Source organism: Suncus etruscus, chromosome 20 (genome assembly GCF_024139225.1).
Source record: "Suncus etruscus isolate mSunEtr1 chromosome 20, mSunEtr1.pri.cur, whole genome shotgun sequence".
Taxonomy (NCBI): domain Eukaryota; kingdom Metazoa; phylum Chordata; class Mammalia; order Eulipotyphla; family Soricidae; genus Suncus; species Suncus etruscus.
In genome coordinates this window covers 22,908,659-22,933,872 of record NC_064867.1, presented here as the reverse complement: position 1 = coordinate 22,933,872, position 25,214 = coordinate 22,908,659, and the positions used below count along the sequence as shown (strand labels likewise).

The 25,214-nt window shown below is 38.7% G+C and overlaps 1 non-coding gene across 1 annotated transcript; it reads right to left on the bottom strand.

The window, feature by feature from the left end:
* Positions 1 to 20,387: 20,387 nt before the first annotated feature.
* Positions 20,388 to 20,494, bottom strand: LOC125998325 (U6 spliceosomal RNA). Its single transcript, XR_007491915.1, has one exon. It is a non-coding gene; the product is annotated as a U6 spliceosomal RNA (small nuclear RNA).
* Between the last annotated feature and the right edge of the window lie 4,720 nt (positions 20,495 to 25,214).

Genomic DNA, 25,214 nt, shown 5'->3' with positions numbered 1-25,214 from the left:
TTTTTAGAGGAAATGGAGTCAGAATATGGAGATGTGCTCTATTTCACCGAGGTACATTGGCTCAGCAGGGGAAATGTCCTGAAAGATTTGTTGAGTTATTCTTATTCAAGTGGAGAGTTTGTACATTTTGACTGACACCCTGTCCTCCGGACTCATCATGATTCACATCTGATCAGTTGTGCTGCATGTTACAGAAAATCCTCAATTCTCTGCAAATAAAACTAGTTTCAGAGAGTTAAAACTTCACAGTATGAACGATGAAATTAGCAATTAAACTTTTCTTTAATGTTCAGACTTGTTCTCTTTGGCCATACTACTCAGAATGGGTTGTAGTTCTTAAAAAACAGGATCATGAAATATTTTTCAGATAATCTCACAAAGATAAATTAGTAGGAACATTATGGAAATAATGTTACCATAAGGTAGTCACTAATAACATAAAAATGTTGTACAGATATTGTCTTCCATAAGTAAGATTACCATCCTTTGATAAGTTAGAAACTTTTATTCAGCTCATAACCTTTGTAAGTGAAAAAATTATTTTAACAAGACATTTAAAGGAATTCTATATTGTTTTCAAAAGAATATGCCCAAATAACTTATTTCCTCAATTTACCTTCTGAACAAATGATCTATCAAAACAAAAGTCTTATTTTTAAAATTATTTCCTTTTTAAATATAAATTGATGCTATAATAACATACATTTAATTAATATTCTTTAGTGCAAAAGACATTCAATTAAGTTCATATATCAAAGGTAATCTCTCTAAAGGACAAAGTTCACATTTACAAAAATGTCCTTGTCTCCATAGTACTTTATTCATTGCTAATCCAGTCAAAGTTGGGGAGAAAAAAAATCCTGATTTAAAATGGAATTGTGAGAGCCTACTGAATTCAAATTGTATCTGAATAAAATAATTAAATCTACTTCTATTATTTACTGGTATTCAAGATTGAACCAAGAAGACTTCAAATACAGAAAGATCATATTTTATATATCTGTGTATTTCTCTTAGAGTCATTGATTTTAAGTTTGTTTGCTTTTAAAAAGATGTTTGGCATCTGATACACCCTTTGCTGGTTCTTGAGAAGCAAGCTTACTTGCTTTTTGCTTTGTTTTAGAAGGTGGATGCCTTCCTCTTAGCCCAGCTTATCTGAATCTGCAGTAATTAGTTGGGTGGTGAATTAAATAAGTTACACCTGAATTAGTTGAGCTCTTTAATCTGCCCGCATGAGTAGGAAAATTCTAAGCTTCCACTGAACTGAAAACCCAACTCACTGGCAGGATAGTTGTTGACAATGGCTGTAGCTAATGAGGTTAGGTTGGAAGGGATTGAATAATCAGTTAAAAGATCCATTCACTGGTAGACCCAGCCACCAAGATAAAAGCATTGCCATATATCTGGTCTGGCTGCCTGGGCCTCTGCACATTCTGGTTGATCTAACCCTTTCAGGCTAGTTCATTCCCCAGTGTCAACAACTGTGTCTTAATAATAGGACCAAATGTATGGTGGGTTCATGTTTTTTAATCAAACTGAAATTCAACATTTGGCTAACAGTATCTGGTAATGAGTGGGGGGTGGAAATGGCTGTTCCATCTTCTGTTTGTTTCTAAGAGCCAGCAACAAGCTCTTGGCATCAATATTCGCAGTAGGTTTTCAAACACCCAGCAAAAAATAATCAATATCATCTGCTTACAGCCCACTACCCTACTCCACATTCATTTGGTGAATAACTCTAGCTAATTGGATATATAGAATCTGTACCTTTCTGTACTAGAATTCTCCACTCTTAACTAGTAATTGGATGATAAAAGTAGTTGCTTCAAAGTTTTTTTTTTATTTTGGCTGTAGCTTCACTCATGGATTAGCGCACTTGAGCCAAAGACTGGACCTCATGTCCTACCTCTCTTTTACTGAAGGAGTATGACAATTCCAGGATAAGATCTAAGGTCAGGATTTAAATCATGATTCCATATTGGCTAGCTTTGAAATTTTTGCCAACTTCTTTAATTCTGGTTTGAACTTATTTATCATCCCTATTTATTCCATTGAAGCAATTAGTTCCAGTTAATAGGACCTTGTGATTTCTTTTTCTTTTTATCATTTTTATTTAACCTTTTGAAAAAATAATTTTATTATTTTAATTAATATATTTATTCTTTATTTATTTAAGTACTTCTGTTTGTTTCTAAGAGCCAGTAACAAGCTCTTGGCGTTAATATTCACAGTAGGTTTTCAAACACCCAGCAAAAAAAAATCAATATCAAACAAACATGTTTGCAGTTGGGTTTCTGTCATAAAAAAAACAAACCCCTGGGGCCGGGCGGTAGCGCTGGAGGTAAGGTGCCTGCCTTGCCTGCGCTAGCCTAGGACGGACCGCTGTTCGATCCCCCGGCGTCCCATATGGTCCCCCAAGAAGCCAGGAGCAACTTCTGAGCGCATAGCCAGGAGTAACCCCTGAGCGTCACAGGGTGTGGCCCAAAAACCAAAAAAAAAAAAAAAAAAAAAAAAAAGAAAAAAAAGAAAAAAAACAAACCCCTTTACCAATACCTTGTCTATCTTAGATGTTAGCCCCTTATCTGATGGGTTTGGGTGAATAGTTATTCCCATTCTGTGGGTGACTTTTATGTGCTAGTCATTGTTTTCTGTGAGATGCAGAAGCTTCTCAGTTTGATATAATCCCATTGTTTATCTCTGCTTCCACTTGTTTGGACAATGATGTTTTCTCTTTGAAGAAGCCTTTAGTCTCAATGTCATGGAATGGTTTTCTTTTTGAAGAAGGCTTTAGTCTCAATGTCATGGAATGGTCTTCTATATATCTTATGATTCTGGGTCTAATATCAAGCAAGGTCTTTAATCCATTTGAATTTGACCTTTGTGCATGGTGTTAGATGGAGATACAAGTTCACTTTTTTTTTTTTTTTGCATGTGGCTGACCAGTTGTCCCAACATCACTTGAAGAGGCTTTCCTTGCTTCATTTTTTGTTTGTCACTTTATCAAAGATTAATTGATTGTATGTATGGGGAACATTCTCTCAATACTCAAGTCTATTCCATTGGTCCTACAAAGGGACATAAAAAAAGTTTAATACTTGGAAATTAAACAGCTCACTACTGAACAACCAGTGGGTCAGAGATGAAATTAAAAGATTCCTGAAACCAATTAAATACACAAATTTTCGGAATTTGTGGGATACAGAAAAAGCAGTACTAAGAGGAAAAATTATAGCTTTCAAGCATACATCAGGAAGGAAGAAGGGACCTACGTAAACAACTTAATGACAGTTTATAAAATTAGAAAGTGATCAACAAAATGAATCAAAAATAGGTAGGAAAAAGAAAATCACTAAGCTTAGAGCAGAAATTAATTAATTAATGAAGTGGAAATTCAACAAAGAATCCAAAAGATCAATGAAAGCAAACGTTGGTTCATTGTGATTTCTAATGTTAAATTTAAACATGTATATTGAATTTGCTTTCTGATCAAAGTTCTGTCTTCAGTAGAATATATACTATTGTTACACATGACAAGTATTTGTGGACATTTATTTTATAACTGTTCAGTCATTGTTTCTGTACATGTCCTTTTACTGTCACAATATTATTTTCAAACCTTCAACCTTCTCATAGTTTTAAAAGCCCACCACTTAAAATATGGCACCTACATTTGGAGATATTTTTAAAGATTGGCATTTGTTATATTTTAATGTTTTTTTACTATGCAAAACCAGAAAGCAGTCCCAAAATTTCCACTGCTATTTTCAGGAGCTAGATCCATCAACATCATTTAGATTTAAGTTCATAAAATTTATTGATCTGTTTATATAAAACTCATATTCATCTATATCTATTTCTTTTGGGTTTTGGGCCACACCCAGTGGTGCTCAGGGGTTACTCCTGTTTCTGCACGTAGAAATTGTTCCTGGCAGGCTTGTGGGACCATTTGAGATGACGGGTAATGAATCCAGGTTTGTCCCTGGTCTGCCATAGAAGTAGGCAGAGGGGATCCAGAGGAAAACTGGGGACATTGGTAGAGGAAAATGTACACTGGTGAATGGATGGGTGTTGGACATTGTATGACTGAAAATCATGAACAGCTTTGTAACTGTGTATCTTATGATTATTCAATAAAAGAATTTTGTAAAAATGCTCTGGTTTTGGGACCTGAGCTATAATACTGTTATATTATATATATATATATATATATATATATATATATATATATATTATAGAAAAGGAAGGATACAGTAAGCCCCATTTAAGGAAGACATTGAAATATGAAATTTAGGAGAAGAAATTAACAAAATTAAAAATAGGAAAATAAGGGCCAGAGTTGTGGTGCCGTAGGGCATTTGCCTTACACATGGCTGACCCAGGTTTGATCCCTAGCATCCCATATGGTTCCCGAGCAGTGACAGGAGTAATTTCTGAGAACAAAGCCAGGAGTAATCCCTGAGTACCACTGGTATGGCCCCCAAACCAAATATATTCATATATATTTTCTGGTTTTATTTTTCTAATGTTTTCTTTTTTTCCCTCTGCTTTTTTGGGCCACACCCGATGATTCTCAGGAGTTACCCCTAGCTATGCACTCAGAAATTGTTCCTGGCTTTGGGGACCATATAGGACACTGGGGGATAGAACCAGGGTCAGTCCTAAATTAGCCATGTGCAAGGCAAATGCCCTATGGCACCACAGCTCTGGCCCTTATTTTCCTATTTTTAATTTTGTTAATTTCTTCTCAAAAATTTCATATTTCAATGTCTTCCTTAAATGGGGCTTACTGTATCCTTCCTTTTCTTGAGGTGGGAATTTAGATTACTTATTTGAGAATATTTCTTTTGAATGATAATTTTTCAAGTATTTAGAAAATTTCATGAAATTTTTGTTATTGATTTACAGTTTTATGTTTTATGTTTGTATGTTCTAATTTTTTAAATTATTTTTTATTTTAGGCACTATGGTTTATAACTCTGTTAATGGTAGGGTTTTGTACATAAAACATTTCAGTACCACATACTCCACCAGCCACTAGTGTTGCTTCCCTTCATCATTGTCTTGGTGTCCTACCACCCACAAACTATTGCCTGGCCCTATTTCTGTGGTGATAAATTCACTTTTATAGACGATTTTTAGGTTTTGTTGTCTCTGGGAATTTGTTATTTTCTTAATATGTTTCTGTGTATTCACATAGGAGAGAAGTCATTCTGTGTCAGTCCTTCTCCTTTGACCAAGTTTACTCAGTTAGTACTCTTCATATTTAGCTAGGGACCAGGATACTTGAGTCTTGCAGTTCCTGGAATTATCAGGGTCATCCCTGCAGTGCTCTATAGTTTCTAGAATTATGCCCAGTGATGCTGGGTGTAGAGTCTAGGGTACTGGGGTTCAAACTTAGTTCTAGTTGCTTTGCATGTGCCCCTGAGAACTGAGCTATCAACTTATCTACTCATCTTCTGGTTCCTAGTTCCTGCTTTTCTCTTTTTCTTTTTTCAAAGAATAATCTATTTTCACAAATAGCTTTTTAAGCAGTCAAAACGTGAAACATGAAAATAACATAAAAGCAAATGTGCTTTATCCCGGCTTCCTTTTATACCTTTAGAAACTATTGAAAACCAGAGATGATACAGGAAGTAAGGGGTATACTTTTTATGTACCAGATCCTGGTTCAATCCCCAGATCCCTTTAAGGTTCCCAAAGAATTGTTAGGAGTGATCCCTAAACACAGAGTCAGAATTTGGCTGTGAAAACTGGCTGGTATGGTTCCCAAAGCCAAAACAAAATATAGAAAATGTTGGCCTTCATTTATGATTGCAACATAATGATCTGACAACAGCCCAGATTATTAGATTCAATCAAGTGTAGTTTGAAAACTAGTTCTTTGGGGAAATGATATGTCCTACATTCAGAATTTCTGGCCTTTTTAGTCAGTAAATAAGAAAATTAATCCAATAATTTTATAATATGTCTTCCACATTCTAGAGATTAGTAGGCGCTAAGAATAAAATGATAAATGAAATAGGCATAGTCTCTAGTCTATGGTTATAAAGACAGGGGCTAGGACAGGGATTATTACTAAATTTGTCTTGTTTGACAATCTTGCTATGTTTCATATTAGTTTTATATTAGTTCTAATTGTTAATTTTCTTTGATTCTCTGTGTAGCAATAAAATCATCCTCAAATAATGATCATTTGATTTATTCCTTCCCAATATTGATATAATTTCATTTCTTTATATATATCATGGGCAAAAATAATGGTAATCACAGATAATATATTTTCCTTATTCATACTGATTCTAGTGTTTCATTATTAGGCACACGTTTCTTATCCTTTATTTTTGATAGCTATTTGATAGTATTAAAGAAATATCCTCTATTCTGATTAAGAGTATTTTGGATGGAAAGCAGGCATTGTTATTAATTTTTTAACAGTCATCTTTTCAGTATTTTGTTCTTTTTTGGTATTTGGATCACACATGGCAGCACTCAGGGGTTACTCCTGGCTCCACACTCAGAAATCACCTCTGGCAGGCTCTGGGGACCACATGGGATAATGGGATTCCAACCACCATCTTTCTAGATGCAAGGCAAATGCCCTACCTCCATGCTATCTCTTTTCAGTATTTTTGTTGTTGTTGTTGTTTTTTGGGCCACACCCGGCAGTGCTCAGGGGTTACTCCTGGCTGTCTGCTCAGAAATAGCTCCTGGCAGGCACGTGGGACCATATGGGACACCGGGATTCGAACCAACCACCTTTGGTCCTGGATCGGCTGCTTGCAAGGCAAATGCCGCTGTGCTATCTCTCCAGGCCCCTCTTTTCAGTATTTTTAAAGCCTCCTTTTTCTTTTCAACTTTTCAATAAAATAAATTTGACTAACTAAACAATTAAAGTTGATCAAAAATTCTGTTTGTTTTTAAAATGGAGACCTATATTATAATTATTCTTTTTTATGTAGAATTTTTTGCTTTTCATAAATATTTGTTCATGTTTTTAGGTTTTGGGAAACCAGGAAACTGGGAAGCTATCAAAGGTTTTCTGTGATCTGGAGCTACACTGTCCAATATGGTAGTCACTAGCCATATCTGATAATTTAACTTTACATTTAAATTAATTAAAACAGAAAATTTAGTTTCTACGATACTTGAAATTTACCAGCAGTTTCTCAAAAGGAAGTCTTGAAATTGCCTCTAAAATAAAAATTGAGAACAAGGATGTTCTCACTCTTTCTCCCATGTTCCTTTCTTCCCAACGTGATGATAAGTATGAATGAAAATAAGATAGCTAGACAAGGACAAGATTGAAAATGTGAGGCATTTTTATTTTCCTGCTTTTCTTTCTTTCTTTTCTGCATCCAGCAGTGCTTAGGGCTTACTCTTGGCTCATCTCTATGCTGAGGGGTCACTTCTGGTTAGCTTAGGAAGATCATATGGAATGTTTGGGATAGAACCTGGGTCAGCCTTTTTCAAGTCAAATGCTCTACCTGCTATACTATCCCTCCAACCCATGGGTCTTGCCTTCTAATTACTAAAAATGTTCCATTCACTTACTGGCCAGCTTGTCTTGTTTTCACATTTCATCTTTTGACTTTCTACTTCTTGGGGGAAGCTCTCATTTCTCCCATTTTCTTGTTTTTTCATTCTCCAGGGTAGAAATCTTTCATTATCTTTGCAAGAAGTCCACTCATTTTTTGTGCCAAGTTTTTAAGACTTTCTAAAACTACACTTCATTTGGTCTATCTTGTCGGTGGAAGCTAATCTTGTTTCTGCCTGCCACTCTTCATCATCTTTTTCTCTTTTCAGACATTCCTTTCACTCATCCATTTATAAATCATTCTCATATCTGCTTTTCTGTCCTCAGGTACTTTGCTGTATAAAGAGGCTTTGATAACCCAGATTATAGTGTCATTGGAGTAATCCTAGGGACCCTCCCCCTCACTCCCTACATGCCACTCTCTGAAATAGTTTTCAGTCATCTGGAGGACTTGAAACATAGATGGTGGACTACCCCACTTAGAGTTTCTGATGAAGGAGATCTGAATGGGAATTAAAGGCTGTATTTTTCACAAGTTCCCAGGGGTTGTTGCTGCTGCTCCTCCTGTTGCTGCTGTTGATCTTTTTTGGGGGGTGGGGACACATCTGGCAGTTCTCGGGGTCACTCCTGGCTCTGTGCTCAGAAATAACTCCTGGCAGGTTCAGGGGACCATATGGGATGCCAGGGATTGAACCCACGTTCATCCTGGGTTGTCTGCATGCAAGGCAAATAAATGCCCCACCACTGTGCTATCACTCAGGCCCCAGCTTCTGTTGATTTTTGAGAACCACTAATAAGGCTCCAAAGCATCACACGAATTCATATCAGCAGCATACGATTCAATACAGAGTGTTCCTTTTGTTTGTTTTTGGGCTTACTCCTGACTCTGGGTATCCTTCCTGGAGGCTCTGAGGATCCTATGGAGTACTAAGGTTTTAATTCAGGTCTGCTTTGTGCAAGGCAGGTACCCTATCTATCTCTCTGTCCTAAGTGGCCCTTGTGTTTTAATTATGACAAATCATATATGCATTATCCCAACCAAACAATGGCAGGTATAGATTTTCTTTAATTTTCTAGTAATTGGCAAAGAGCTAGGCATAGCCTGGCAACACTAGCTGGATGGGAACAGTAGGAGTAAAGGAAACACGTTCCTATGTGTGTACAGGACAGAGAACACATATCATTGTCATTGGCTGAATTCTCTCCTTTGCAAGTTCTGAGCTGGTGCCTGCCATTTTTTGTGGTCTGCTGAGACTCTGCAGGGAAGTGGTTAGTCAGTAACTGCCGAATATCTGCTGGTTTGCAGCTGTGACTTATTGCAAATTAACCCCTGACCACTGGATGCCACTCTTCTGTCAAGATTTTGGTTTACCCACCTTTTGTTGAAGTCCTACCAGTGAATTGTGACTTCTGGTTTTGCCCAAAGGTTGAAATGTGAAGATTGATTAAAATGTTAACTGTTCATAACGTCCATTTCTCCAGAAAGTTGATGTCTTGCTTAGGGGAACCACAGAAAGTTTCAGTTCCAGTTGTTGCTTGTATCTTAGTCTAAGTCATCAAAAACCTCCTCCCCTTAATAGGGCCTTTACCAATGCCTTGAACTTGCTAAAACTGGACCTTGATTTTTTTTTTTTGAGTGGGTCTGTATATTGGGCTTCAATCAAGAGACATGTACAAACAATTGCATACTTTTTAATCATGTCCTTTCTTGAGGCACCTCTTCCCTGATTCTCTCTTAAATGTAGTGGCCCTTTGGCTATACTTTTCCTGCATCTTTAGTGTATTTCTATTAGAGCTTTAAAGGACAATGTTTTTATTTGTTTATCTTAGGAAACTGTTGGGGGGAGAGAAAAAATTATACAAGTTTTGAATTCAGACTGATGGTTTACCTGATTGTTCCCATTTTTTTTAGCTCCTTTTCATATGACATTGCAATTAATTCATCTCACTGACAGGTTGAATATATTACTTTTCCATTACCTAGATTTGTCCATGTAACTTTCTTGAATGTTAGCCTCAATGATATAACTAAGTCTGAAAGATGCTTGCACTTTTGTACGTTTGTCTCTCTTTGGCCTCTCCTATGACCTTGAGAATAATATGACTGATGGTAGCTGGATGTTTCCAAAAATTAAAAAGTCATCTAAAGCAGTTGGCATCTGAATCAAGGCCAACATGAATCAAAGGTTTTTCACTAGTTGTAGATCAATGCTATTAAATGAATGTATGTTTAATGTACTACAAGTTGGGAGAAAGGGTTGTTGGCAGTATATTTGTGGATATGTACATAGTAGGGTAGGAACTCAAGTATGAACCAGCTGTGATTTTAAGAAAGGGTTCACATTTATATGGAGTTAATAGTGGTTAACCTTTAAGCTCATACTCAGAACAAGCAGATCAATTTATGAAATACTGAATATAGGGCCCGGAGAGATAGCACAGCGGCGTTTGCCTTGCAAGCAGCCGATCCAGGACCAAAGGTGGTTGGTTCAAATCCCGGTGTCCCATATGGTCCCCCGTGCCTGCCAGGAGCTATTTCTGAGCAGACAGCCAGGAGTAACCCCTGAGCACCACTGGATGTGGCCCAAAATACAAAAAAAAAAAAAAAAAAAAAAAAAGAAATACTGAATATAGAACCTCAAAGTCACCTTTACAGGTCCTGGTCCACAGTTGGTATCCACTATGCTGGGAGTCTTGAGTGAAGTCTTAAAAGGCCTTAAAGATGGTATCATGTTTTGAATATAAGGACCTTATCACATACTGCCACTGAGATGAGGATCAGGTCTCTAGATATTTACTATGATATTTATCCTCTTTATTTCAAGGGAGTTGGGAGATTCCACTGTGCCTAGTATATAGTCTGAAAAACCATATGATTCGAATGTTCTTAAACTCTGAGATCTGCTGCTTCTAGGAGTCTTATTTTCTGAGGATTCATTTCCTTCTACATATCTGGAATTCACTGGGCCTGTTCTTGGGTGTATTATCTTTTGCCTGACTCCTCCTCTTCCATAAAGTCTTGTGCCTAGTAGATATTTAGTATGTGTCAGACATCTTCTAATTACACTGTATGGTTATTTTCTCACTTAGTCCTCAAACCTGCTTCCTCTCCTCCCTCAAAGAATCCATTTGATAAATGAAAAAATGGAGGCTTGGAGAGGCAAAATAGATCACTTAGTTGGCAAATAGTAGAATCATTGTTCTAATCACCATATAGTAGGCAGGAAGATAGGAGAAACCTGGTAATGTATGTTGGGAAAATTGCACCTAAAACCTGTACCCGCCTTGGAGGCCTTTGACACAAAAGACCCATTTTAACAGCCTGGAAAGCCATTGAGATGCAGGATTCTAGGCCAAAGTATAAGAAAGTTTCCTAAGAGGAGAGGTGACTGGGAATAGAGGCTTCATACTAGAACAAAGGTATAAGAGAAAATATTAAAAGAAAACCACAAACTGCTCCAAATTCTGTCGCTTGTGAACACCTACAATGGATCAGGGGTGTAGTTTGTGAAACTCTATATGCTAACATCTGGATCAGAAAAAGGCATGCATAACACTGGTGCCCATGCTGCCTGGATACGTGGTACCCATGCCCAAGCTACTTGCATCTCTCCTCTTGAGATATAGTGTTTAGTATTTTCATGCTTTCATACTTTTTGTTTTGGAACTACATCCAGTGATACTCAGAAATTACTTCTGACTCTGCACTCAGAAATTACTTCTAGCAGTGCTAGGGACCATATTGGATGCCAGGAATCAAACTGGTTCAGTAGTGTGCAAGGCAAATGCCCTAATCTATACTATTGCTCTGGCACTTTCATATATATATATTCGTTTTTGGGTCACACCCAGCAGCACTCAGGGGCTCAGGGGTTACTCCTGGCTCCATTCTCAGAAATCGCTCCTGGCAGGCTTGGAGGACCATATGAAATGCCGGGATTTGAATAATGACCTTCTCCATGCTATCTCTCTGGCTCCCACATTCATATTTTAATGTTGGAATGTATAACAACAGTTCTTTTTGCTCTGGAGAGGCCTGTGTTCAGATCATAACTATCCGCTTTATCCTCTCTTTATTTCCCAAATACCTTGTCACAGTTCACTATTAGTCTTCTCATGAAATTCTTCTCTGTGAGAGAAAGGTGATGAACCCAGAGTCTGGGTAAGATTAGGATTGACTTTTCTGCAAAGAGAAATTCTTTGCTTCGCATAGGTTCACAGCTTTCTGACAAATCAGTAGCAAGGTCACATGCCATGCTGTGCAGAACAAGTGGACATCAGGTGCAACTTGACAGCTATCTCGTAGGGCTGATAGTGTCTGTACTGTGTAGGGGATAAATAGCAGACGTTCACCAATCCCAAATCTCCAGTGTGGTTCCGTGGTGACAGAGGTAGGCAGAAAGAAAGTTGCAGATTTCTATTTCCAGGCTACCACCCTTCTCCTCTCACTTTACATAAGCTATAGGAGAACCTCCGCTGTCAACAATATGATTCCTAAATCCTTTTTTTTTTTAATTTCTATGACTTTTTTCTCTCTAAGTCTTTTTTCTGGGGGTGGTGATGCTCAGGGGTTATCCTGGCTATGCGATCAGAAATCACTCCTGGCTTGGCGGACCATATGGGTCCTTGGTCAGCGGCGTGCAAGACAAACACCCTACCACTGTGCCACCACTCTGGCCCCTAAGTCCTCTATTTTTTTTAAACTTCCTACTTCCTATGATACTTGTATTTATGAATAGCATTAAAATTTTTTTTAAAGAAACTTGTTATTTCATGGAACTCATCAAAGGACATTATTAAACATTGGGACTAGAGGTCTAACACAGCAGTTACTTCAGGAGGAGAGAAGAAGTGAAGTAAAAAACAGGTTTTATTTGAAAGTTCTGAGGAGAGAAAGAGAATCAGGCCTCTCTAGAGTAGAAAGAGCCCCAGTACACAGCCCAACACTAAAGTATGAAAGTGCACATCTTAAGAGGGGAGATGTGGATGCACGTGCTCAGGCAACTTGTGCATGGCAACAACACATATGTTAGGCATGTTGGTATGGGGAGCATATGCACACATGACACTTTTGTTTCAAGATAGTTTTTAAAGGGTTTTTCCCTACCTGCCCACATGAGATTTTAAAGTGTCCTTTTCTAGAATCGTGGCCAAGAGGAAAAATTGGGGGCAGCTGATAATCTTTTTTGATATACTTTTCTTGGCCTTTATTCGTGCTGAAACTTCTCTCAGAGTGGGGTTCAGCCTTTTCTAGGTCTGTGCTGGTGCCAGTTAGAGTTCCAAACTGGCCTTATACCCAATGCTCACAATGTGTCCTGGTAGCCTTAGGGTTAGTTAGTTTTATTACTCCCACTAATTCATTACCATGGATGGGGGACCCTTTCCCTATCTTCCTACATGCATCATAGTTACAGTTTTAGCCTTTCCAAAAGTTATAATCTACCAATCTGGTTGGGGTTTCCCTGATCAGCATCCAAGGTGTTAATTAGCTCCTTGCCTTTGCCTGAGAGAAGTGACTTTTCTTGGAACAACAGCCATAAAATTCTTCCATCTTGTTCAAACCCTTGCAACACTTTTCTCACTAGATAGATGCCGCCTGACTCATGAATCACACAATAGAGTCAATTAGATCTCTTAACTTTTGAATTCTGGGTTTTAACAATTTTCTGATTTTTTTTTTGTGGTTTTTGGGTCACACCCGGCAGTGCTCAGGGGTTATTTCTGGCTCCAGGCTCAGAAATTACTCCTGGCAGGCACGGGGGACCATATGGGACGCCGGGATTCGAACCGATGACCTCCTGCATGAAAGGCAAACGCCTTACCTCCATGCTATCTCTCCGGCCCCACAATTTTCTGATTTTATTGTGATGGGCAGACTTGCTTTTAACCTTTCTATCATCTCAGGAGGGGCGGGGCCTTTTCTAATCTATATTTTAAACTCACCCCAGCCTCCTGAAATGTAAACAGTGGGAGAGGCATGGCAAATGTTTACACTGTAATTTTTTAAATAATTTTTATTTTGACCAAAGTGGCTTACATATCTTTCACAGTAATATTTTAGGTACATATCATCAATGTATCAGGGGAATTCCCATCACCAATGTTGTCCTCCCTCCATCCCCGTTCCCATCTTGCATCCCATATTCCCCACCCTCAACCCCCTGGCTGCTAGTATAGATTGTCCTCTCTATGTCTAGCTTACTGCTTAGTGATCATACAACTGTTTGGTCTTGATACCCTGCATTATTTCCCCTTCTATTTCAGAGGCAGAACGAGATAGTTCAAGTTATGTGGTTTTGTTTGAAGAAAAAAAAGCAACAAAATGGGGTAAAATTCAAATAAGCCCCACATCACTAATCATCAGGGAGATGCAAATCAAAACAACGATGAGATACCACCTCACACCACAGAGAATGGCACACATCACAAAGAATGAGAATAAACAGTGTTGGCAGGGATGTGGAGAGAAAGGAACTCTTATCCACTGCTGGTGGGAATGCCGTCTAGTTCAACCTTTATGGAAAGCGATATGGAGATTCCTCCAAAAACTGGAAATCGAGCTCCCATACGATCCAGCTATACCACTCCTAGGAATATACCCTAGGAACACAAAAATACAATACAAAAACCCCCTCCTTACACCTATATTCATTGCAGCACTATTTACCATAGCAAGACTCTGGAAACAACCAAGATGCCCTTCAACAGACGAATGGCTAAAGAAACTGTGGTACATATATACAATGGAATATTATGCAGCTGTCAGAAGAGATGAAGTCATGAAATTTTCCTATACATGGATGTACACGGAATCTATTATGCTGAGTGAAATAAGTCAGAGAGAGAGAGAAAAACGCAGAATGGTCTTACTCATCTATGGGTTTTAAGAAAAATGAAAGACATTCTTGCAATAATAAATTTCAGACACAAAAGAGAAAAGAGCTGGAAGTTCCAGCTCACCTCAGGAAGCTCACCATAAAGAGTGATGAGTTTAGTTAGAGAAATAACTACATTTTGAACTGTCCTAAAAATGAGAATGTATGAGAGAAATGGAGAGCCTGTTTAGAGTACTGGCGGGGGTTGGGTGGGGAGGAGGGAGACTTGGGACATTGGTGATGGGAATGTTGCACTGGTGATGGGTGGTGTTCTTTACATGACTGAAACCCAAACACAATCATGTATGTAATCAAGGTGTTTAAATAAAAAAAAAAAAGGAAAAAAAATCAAATAAGACAAAAATGGGTGGAGTAGTTTTAGAGGCTCTCAACCTTAGTTTGAGAGAGGAAAGGGAAAAAGGAAGTAAAACACCACAACCATACAAGAGGAGGTATCGAATAAAAAATCCAGTGATCACTACAGCAATAAAGGCAAGCACCACATAATAACTATGATCCTGAAATAAAAACATAACAGAGCGCAAAAAGGAAAAAAAAAGAAAAAAAATGAAGACAACTTCAATACCCAAACCAAAACAAAGAAATAAAAAAAATAGATAAATAAATAAAAAAAGAATATTTTGTGCTGGTTTTTTTTTTTTCCTGCATAGGCACAGTAAATATTGGGGACATTCGAGAGGGAATTTCCTTGGTCCAAAAGCTGCAGAGTTGCTCCACCTTTAAAGTATACTGCCATGGGAATAACTATAAATTCCTTGCATGTTCATTTACTCTCCCCTCAGTGCCTTTGTGGTGTATGGAAGGTTTCAGCTCCGTCATGGGTGATAAAATCAGATCTCTGTATCTAAAGATCTTGGTATTTGCACAGGTCCAGGAATGAAGCTTATGATGAAGACTTTCTTTGTAGTTCTAGAAGTTCTGTTTCTTCACTGTCATTTTAATCCGTCTTCTGTAGTTGGTAGTCTTGGTTATTGCGCTGATCCTAATATGGAGCCTGAGATAGAGTCTTTCGTTATGTTTCCAGAAGACCCATTCAGTAGCAATTGTCTCAGTCAGACCTCTGGAATTAGAGATCTTGTTTGTTGTACAGATCGTAGATCAAAACCTAGGCTAGAGCTTTTTGTTGTTGTTGGTCCCTGGATGAGAGCTGTCCAGTCCTGGCTGTAACAACCAATCAACTGTAGATAGTGATCTTGGCTTTTGCACAGATCAAAGGGTGACAAGTCTTCTGATTTTGTCTTATCATTGACTGGTGAGTAGGACAACCTGCTCTTAGATCAAGTTGTTCCCATTTCCTCGTTGTCAGGATATCATTTTAGAACTGGCACATGTTGGTGTCAGAGCAGTATTAAGGATGCCCTGGAGGGGATTTGGTTCCTGGAGCTGTTGTGGAGAATTGTGTCATTTCTTTGTCTGGAATACAGGGTTCATGGCTGGACAGTCATACACCATAATTTTAATCTTATGACTGATGATGGCTTTTCAGGAGAATCAACAACAGTGGCCACCCTAGAAATCTTTCTTTTAAGTGAATAAATATTGTTGAAATCAGTGGCTTTCAATTTCTGGTCCTTAGATGGGGCTTGTCCACAGGTGTGTAAAGTTTGAATCCTATGGATCCTCAGTGCCATTTTGAGATTAGGACTGGCCATTCTTAAAGTATCTCTGACCCTCAGTTGTAGGTAGGTTAACTTGGTCCCTGAACTTCTTGGAGTTCACATTGGGTCCACCCAAAATCTTTGCTCCCTTATAAATGTAAAAAATGATTGCTCTAAAAGTATGACAGACTTTTATAGATAATTTCTATCTCTAAAAGCAAAGGAACTTGGAAATAACAGGGTGTTTTAGGTAATTTATAGGTCTAAATTGTAGGTGTGTACAGGATTCATTGACAGATTCTATGATAGCATGATTGAAAATATGACCCTATTTATACACCTCTTTTTGAGAAGTGGCAAAGGAAAAAAGGGCTAGTCCTGAGAATAGATTTCCTTGATTACCACTCAGTCACTTACTACTGATGCAATCTTGGAATATATGATTTAAACTTGAGCTTTTGTTTTTTTCATCTATAATTGGACCTCAAACAGCCTCTATGGAATGAAGATTAGCGGTGTAGGCTCCAGACCTTTGCCTGCTTCTCTACTCTGATCTCATCTACTCACTTTCTTTGTTCCAATCACTTTGATCCTCTTTCAAGTTTTTCTAATTTTCACCACTGGACTTCTCTCTAAAACATATCCTTTCCCCACTCTGTCTTCTAACAACATTCTTCTACCAGAATGTCTATCCTTCCCCTTGCTATAACTCCTGCAAAGAACACCTTTGTTATTCTCATGGAACCATATTCTCTGCAGATCATGTGTCATAGGCACTAATCATTACTTCCTGATAGTGATTTTTAGTTAATGTTATTCTCCCCTGTAGCCTAAAATTCTAATAAATCAGTGATCATATTTCATGTTAATATCTGTTATATACTCAGTACTTATCCTAAAAATAGTCTTAATAAAATGCTTTTGAATAAATGGATATGCAAATTTCTGGTATTTAGCAGTGGCTTAGTAAATCATAATTGCCATTGTTGTGGTGTTCTCTTGTCATTCTTTCCAGCCATTTCATATTTCCTTATGTTCTCTTGAATAGAATCCAGAGTATTTCATCACCAATTGTCCTTTACATATGGTACAAAGGAGCAGATGGTAGAGTATCATCAGAAATCCCCAAAGACTTTACCTCTTTAGCCTCAGTTTCTACATTTATGCAATGAGCTAGATCCATGATTCTCCAGCATATGTAATACTTGCAGGGGTTGGATGAATCACAGGAAAGAAGATGGCACATCTTAGCTCATAAACTTTACTTGAACATTTAGGGGAAAGGCCTATAAAATTAATAAAACAAAATGTTTTATGGAATCAAGTTATAAAATATCCCACTTTTTAAGATGGGATGCATCCTGAGTTTCTTAACTATATGCATTTGTGTGTCAGAATCACTCAGTCTCTGTTAGTAAGTCTTGGGTTTCAATTGGCCTGGAGCAGAGCAGCATTATATACAAGCATCTAAAAACTCCCTATGGGAGTTTTTAAAGACAGAGCAGAGGCCACCATTCTGGAGGTCATTTTCGTGTAAAAAGTTGACTCAGTGCTCCGGATAAAGTCCAAGGTCTTTCTACTTCTGACCCTTTCCTCTTGCCTTTCTTTAGGTTTTGCCAATTAAGGTCACGGTTCCAAAATCTGAAGTGTCAGTTTTTGAAGAGCTACTTTGGTTCTTCCCCGTGGGAGAGGATTTAATAGGATCTCAGATGGTAAACTTAGGAGAAAGACAAAGTGCTTGGAAACCATCCTGTGGATCCTGTGGCTAAGTCTGCCTTTATGTATCAGGGAAGCAAAATATGTGATTCTCTATTTCTTGATTTAAGTTCTGGTCAGCTCTGTTGAGATTTAGAGCTCCAAGGAACCTTTGGCCTACGAATATTAGGTCCTGCTGTATGTAGCCTTCTGGTTCCATTTCTCAACTCTCTCCCATCTGGCCGAATGTAATTGAAGTGGAGTCTGACCCTCCGCCTGGGCCTTTGTTAACATGCAGGCTGCTCAGCAAGGGGCGTGAAAGCTTCCTATAATAAAATGTCTCCACACACTGCCTTTTTGAGCAAGCACATCCAGAAATCTTCACGTGAGCTCCTCATAGAGATACCATGGAAATCAACTGTGCTTTATTTATAAGTCCCTGTGCTGATCCTCCCCACCCCAAAGAAAAAAAATGCAAACAGTGAATACAAATAATTTTTCAAATCGGTCGTTTTATGAAGCCTGTTTTCATTCTATTTTTTTTTTTTAGGGACTAGAGAATCCCATAAATGACAATTCCAGAAACTGTAGATTTATGACTTTTTTACTTTCCAAATATGTTGGCACAGAGTTTAAAAAAAATAAAATTTTGTAATTTTGGGAAGAGAATAATGTACTTTTTTATTAAAATGGAAATGACACACGGCTGCATATCTAAGTTGATTTAGTGTTTTTATTAGTTATATAACTGTTTTAATACCTCACTAACTAGTGCATTCTCCCTCAAGGTTTCCATTGTTCACATACACTAGAAACAAATTGATAATTCTGAAAAAAAACTAAAGTATTTCTCGGCTGTTTGCTAACAACAGAATAGCAATCACTCACCACAGGGTTACTACAATGGGCATCATTATATCTGGATCCTTATCAATTTCACTATACGGGTAAGTATTATTGCTGTATACCGGAACTCCTTTGGTGTTATTGCTTAATTTTAATTGTGATTATAAAATGTGAACAATGTGGATCTTTAAACCACAATTAAACACCTGCTATACTTGTTGTCTGTTGGCCTTTAAAGATATATTGAGGATTTTAAAAACTGCTGATTCAGATATTACACTGAGCATAAAGATCGATTTAATACAAGGAGGAACAGTTGCTGCAGGAGGAAGTGGCAGGAAAGTTTTCGGAAGTCAGAGAGGTGAGTCCAAATTTAAGTATGATCAGACCTGCTAGGAAATGGAATTATTGTTCCGGATGTTTCTCTGATCTCCTCCTGTGGGGTCTTATGCCAGTTTTCGTCTGCAGTGAGGTTCTGACTCTATGTCCCCCTGACAACTTGTTCATGAAGAATCTCTGTACGGGAAGCACCTGCCCAATGTTGATGAGATATTAATAGGAGAAATAGCAGAATTATAGAGGCACAGGGGAAGGTCACAAGAGAAGAAAAAGAATGAGATCTTATTCTCACCCTACAGCCCAAATCAAATGCAAGAGAGGGGATCCTACTCCGCAGGTTTTACAGCCTGCAGATGGAGGGTGCTTTGAAGCCTTCTGAAATCCATAGGCAAAGCAAGCTTTGGTCCCCAAGTTGTGTATGCTGTCTGGAGAGTTCTTTCCTTGTGTTTTTTCTAATAAATTGGCAGGTTTCTCCATCCTTTCTATCACCATAATTAACCATTTACAAGTGCCTGCAAAACACTGTCCTTGGTTCTGCTTTTCCAATATCATTTAAAACAATGTCATTTGCCTAAGCTCAGATATGCTTCAGTTTCTTCTGAAAATAGCACTTCTTGTTTTAATTTCCCAGCAGTGTTTTTATAAATAGTGAAGCAGGGATCAGTAAGGGTGGGACAATGGGACAATAAAGTAATCTTTCCTCAGAGAAATCAGACCACAGGTTGAATGGGAGGAGCAGGAAAGCATAAAAGATTGGGTTTATTCAGATAAACATTTTTTTTTCTTTTTCCTTACAAAAAAGTCAAATCACACTAGACATGCAAATTCCAACTTTCCATTTTGAGTAAACAAATCTGGTGGTGCCAGGGAACTGCTTGGCTGCGTGGGAGGGTTCATTGGAAGTGGTTAAACTTTTAGCAGAGATTACAAAACATCTAAGAGGAGGTGGAGTACGTGGTTGGGAGCTGATGCTGGAAGCTGGAATAAGTCACCCAGGTGAATTCCCCCAACTGAATTGTCTTATCTAGGTTTAAAACTACAGCCCTTTTGCTCTCTTTAAAAACTGTCACCCACTCAGGCCAAATAAGTGAAGCTTTAAAGCTTTAATAAATAATCCTGGGGCTTAGAAAGAGTCATGTTAGCATGCAAAAGCAAAGATCATATTGGAAAAAAAAACGGCATGCGGGACATTGTATGCCTAATTCCTATTATAAACAACTTGGAAAGTCATGATATCTAAATAGAAAATTTTTAAAGGAAAGGAAAAGAGGAATGACTAGAGAATGTACAGTCAAGGCACTTGCCTCGAACGCAGCTGACCCCAGTTTCACCCCTGACACCAGGTGATTCTAAGAACTTTGATCAGGTACATCCTGGTGAATGGGAATATTAATAAATATCAGTGAAACTTACACAATACACAAGATGAATTCACATCCTAATAATCTATCCTAATAATTATAGATATATTATTATTTTTAATATATAGAACGCTTCACGAATTTGCATGTCATCCTTGCGCAGGGGCCATGCTAATCTTCTCTGTATTGCTCCAATTTTAGTATATGTGCTGCTGAAGAGAGCACTGGGTATATTATTTTTATTAAAAATTTTTAGTTAGACACTGATTTATATAGTTGTTTATAATGAATTTTTAGAAAAATTATATTGTCCATATCCTATTTCTTTATCACTGACTACAGCTTACTTCCCACTCTCCAATCTGACTCTTTGCTGTTGCATTTTTAAGTTTAATTGATGTAGTTTGGGTCCCAGGCTTATGTAGTGTTGGATCTAGTCTTTTGGATACATATAGACACTTTACCTTTACACCACAAAGGAGACTTAGGCCCCTGATCCTTGCTCTTATACTACTTTCAGACGTCCTTTTGGTGTTTTCTCCCGCCATTCTCTTTTGGACATACTGTATATACTTAAGTATAAGCTGACCTGAGTATAAGCCAACCCTCCCCCAAATTTTACCCTAAAAACTGGGAAAACTTAGTGACTCGAATATAAGCTGAGGTGGAAAAATGCAGCAGCCACTGGTAAATTTCAAAAATAAATGTATATATATATATATATATATACATATATATATATCCAACACAATTACATCAATTGAGGAATCAGTACATAATAAATAAATAAATACATAATCACATTTACAATACATGATTGCTTGATATACTGTATACATTAACATACTACGTTAACTTATAGTATTCAATGGCAACTTTAATAAAGTGAATTAACCATTTAAGACAGTAAAGAATTGTAAATAAATGGTTAAAAATTCTGAAACTTTATACTCCAAAACCCCTGATAATAAGGATTTATAAGCATTTATTTACAAGACTTTACTGCATTAATTGGGGTTTTCACTTAATTCAATGTGCCATTGAGGGCCCGGAGAGATAGCACAGCAGTGTTTGCCTTGCAAGCAGCCGATCCAGGACCAAAGGTGGTTGGTTCGAATCCCGGTGTCCCATATGGTCCCCTGTGCCTGCCAGGAGCTATTTCTGAGCAGACAGCCAGGAGTAACCCCTGATCACCATCGGGTGTGACCCCCCCAAAAAATGTGCCATTGAATATTGTGGGTTCAATAGTTCAGTGGCATCCAGTTCTGTTCAGCTGCCTACCTCTTCAGCTCAGCCACGACTTGTGGACTGAGCTGAAGCACCGGCCCCTCCAGCAGACTGGAGGCAGAAGACGACTGGAGAATACGTGCATTGGATTCGGTGTGCGTGCTTCAATTCAAATAAACCTGTATGACCCGCGTATAAGCTGAGTTTTGGGTTTTCAGCACAAATTTTGTGCTGGGAAAACTTGGTTTATACTCGAGTATATAGGTATTTTTATCACTCTTCTAAAAAGAAGACTTTTAGGCATTTGTGTTTCTTGTTTGTATGAGCGGAGTGTTGAGAAAAAAAAGAATGCACAGTGCATTCACAGTATTCTCTGACCAGTTTAAATCTTTCAATGTTACTGGCATGTTGTATTAAATAATTAACGATGGGGCTGGATGGCGGTGGATGGAGGCCTTTGTGCTTAGGCCCCAGCCACGTGGCTTCATTCCCCATCCAGCCTGCGGGTCCCAGGCCCAGGTGAACGGCGGAAACAAGACTCACTCACAGGCAGGCTTCAGGAAGCATCAGCTTTATTCATGCCCTATTCACCACATGTGTGTGGCCTATCTCATAACCTTTTAAGCATTCAGCCATTCTAGGCTACCCTGCGTCTTAACCCCTTTAGCCATTTTCCCTTTGGCCTCCATCCTGGTCCAAGACCAGAAACAGAGACCCCAAAGCCAGCGAGCTCAGCAGGGCCGAAAGGGGCCGAATTCCCTCGGTTCAAGGCTTATCTAACTTTTTCAAGACCCCTCCCAGGAATGGGCCGGGTCTTGCAGGTAAGGTCACACCTAATATCCGGTTCCCAAGACCCCTCCTAGAAATGGGTGGGTCTTAGGTATCTACACCCAAATCCAGGGTCTCAGCTAGGTACACCAACATTTCCCCCTTTTCTTAATATTTTCATGCACCAACGTAATAGAGTGAAAATTAACATACCAGCCCTTTTTAAAAACATTATTTTTGCAAAATATACTTTACACCTGTAACTTAAAATTCTCTTAATGCTTTTTACCAAGCACTATTTTGGAACTTTCATGTTCCTATACTTTTAAACTATATTGGGGGAACTTTTTGTTCCTATAACCTTTTTTACACACAAGTACTACAGCATAAATGCAAACATACATTTTAAAAACAGGCTAAGTACATTTAAAATACACACAGTAAAACATTTTGCAATTGAACCTGGGCCTGGGACCCGCCAGCTGAATGGGGTTGCAGAGCCACGTGGCCTGGAGTGGCAGAAAGAAATCCTTCACCATCCATCGCCATCCAGCCCCATCTTTATTTATTTGATACAACAACTGGCGCTTCGAACTCTGACTTGAATCCTGAACCCAAGAAAACAGCGAATATGGTGAGATTTTTGCTCTTCTGTTTGATTTTCGCTCTGTTCAGATGCAGTCAGCCCAAAGTGTTTGGCCACGTGAAGCCATGTTCAAAGATGGCCGTGACCCCTTTTAGGGGCAGAAGGGCAACTGAAAGAAGGGAGGTGGAAGCTTGCATCACCTCCAGCCCAGGCCCAGGCCTAGGACTGAAACTTTGTTACAAGAAACAAAAACCTCCGTCTTCTCATAAACTGATTAAAAGTCTAAATTGGAAATGGAGGAGAAAAAAGACTGTATTTAAAGTGGACTGATTTTCTGAAAATGACCTGCGGCTTAATTTGAATTTCAACTTTGGAAATTTCGCACTGAACTTTTAATTTAAATAACTTTCAACTTTAAACATCCAAAAGCCCTCTGCAAAAAAGCTGTGGCCAAAAAAAAACCGTCCAAAGTGACGCCCGAAGGAAAAAGCGGCAAAAAACTTCTAAAAACCCCTAAGTGGCAACGCCTGTGGCTCGGCTGGGCTGGGCTCGGCTGGGCTCAGCTTGGCCCGCGGAAAACCTGGAATCCACCCTCCAAATCACAAAGGTGAAATGGCGCGAGCGAAACCGGCCTGCACAAAGTTTACAGAAGCCACGTGGTGAGATCAGCGTGGGACAAATTAATCATCTGAACTTATGATTTTAAGTGTAGGGACTAAGCAGGTAGTCATATATTTCACTCATAGTTGGTGATGGGATAAGTTTTAGTAAGTTAGTGGTTTAAAAAAAAATAGGGAGGTAATACAGCTTAGCCCATTTAACATCTAATTTCTAACCGCCTGCATCTTTGTCTTAGTCATTTTCTTTATGATTTAAATGTGTTTTGTTGTCTTTCATAGTTAATATTTTCAATTGCAAAATGTTTTACTGTGAGTCAGTAATTTCGCCTTTCACCTGGGCCTGGGACCCGCCGGCTGGATGGGGGATAAAGCCACGTGGCTGGGGCCTAAGCACAAAGGCCTCCATCCATCGCCATCCAGCCCCATCGTTAATTAACTGATGCAACAACGGCATATAGACAGCTCAGTGATGAATGGTAAATCTTCAGAAATTTTAAAATAAATTAAAAATAGTTTCTGTCTATTGAACATTGGCTATAAAAATACAAATCTGCTGACAATGAGAAACAGTAAAACAAAGCAAGTTCATTTGCAGGTATGGTTTGAACTTTCTACCATTACCTTCCAATCTAAGAGGTAGCTTGCTGTAAGAATTAAGAAGAATTGATTAGGGGCCAGAGTGATAGTATAGAGGGCAAGGCATTTGCATTGCATGCAGCTGATTCAATTCTGATCTCTGGCATCTCTATGTTCTGAAACCTGCCAGGAGTGATTCCTGAGTGCAGAGCCAGTAGTAACCCCTGACACCACTGAGTGTGGCCCCCAAACAAAACAAAATAAAAATAATTATCAAATATGAACTAAATAAAACTTCTGCATATAGGGCCGGAGTGGGAGCACAGTAGTAGGGCTTTTGCCTTGTATGTGGTTGACATAGGTCAGACCTGGGTTCAATCCCTGGCATCCCATATGGTCCCCTGAGCCAGAAGCAATTTCTGAGTGCAGAGCCAGGAGAAACCCCTTAGCGCCTCAGGGTATGGCCCAAAACAGACAAACAAACAAACAAACAAACAAAAAAAGTTCTGCAAATAGGGTTTTGGTCAGAGGTGTATTTTTTCTTTTTTCTTTTTTTATTTTTTTTTGGGGGGGTGACACTGGGCTGCTCTCAGAGGTTACTCCTGGCTCTGTGCTCAGAAATTGCTCCCGGCAGGGTTGGGACACCCTATGGGATACCCGGAATCAAACCCAGGTAGGCCACATCAAGGCAAATGCCCTACAGCTGTGCTATCTTTCTGCCCCCCCCCCCAGGTGTATTTCTAAAGTGATCTACTTCCAGAAAGTTCCTGTCTTCTCTAACCCTCAAGAATATTTGAAAGAAAAAGAAGGCAGGTGAACATGCAGCCAAGTATGTTCTTTAAAACCATGATTTTTCTTTTGTCTTGAAGGATTTACTCGGTGTGTTCTGACCTGCTTGTGGTCCAGAGGCACAGTGATGCTTAATATTATGGACTTGGACACAACAGTGGGGTGCTTTTAGAGGGGTGTCCTCATTATTCCCAATCTTCCTGAGCCAAGAAACCCAGGATCAGTAATAGTTTTGGAAAAATCAACTTATGTGTACAAAACAGACTGAACCAGTGAAAGCCAGTGGAGGAGGCCCGTGGGGGTGACTTTCTTAATCATCTGCTGAAATATTTTTTTGAAATGCGTCTTTAGGATCATAGGATCTTAGTGTTATCATGGT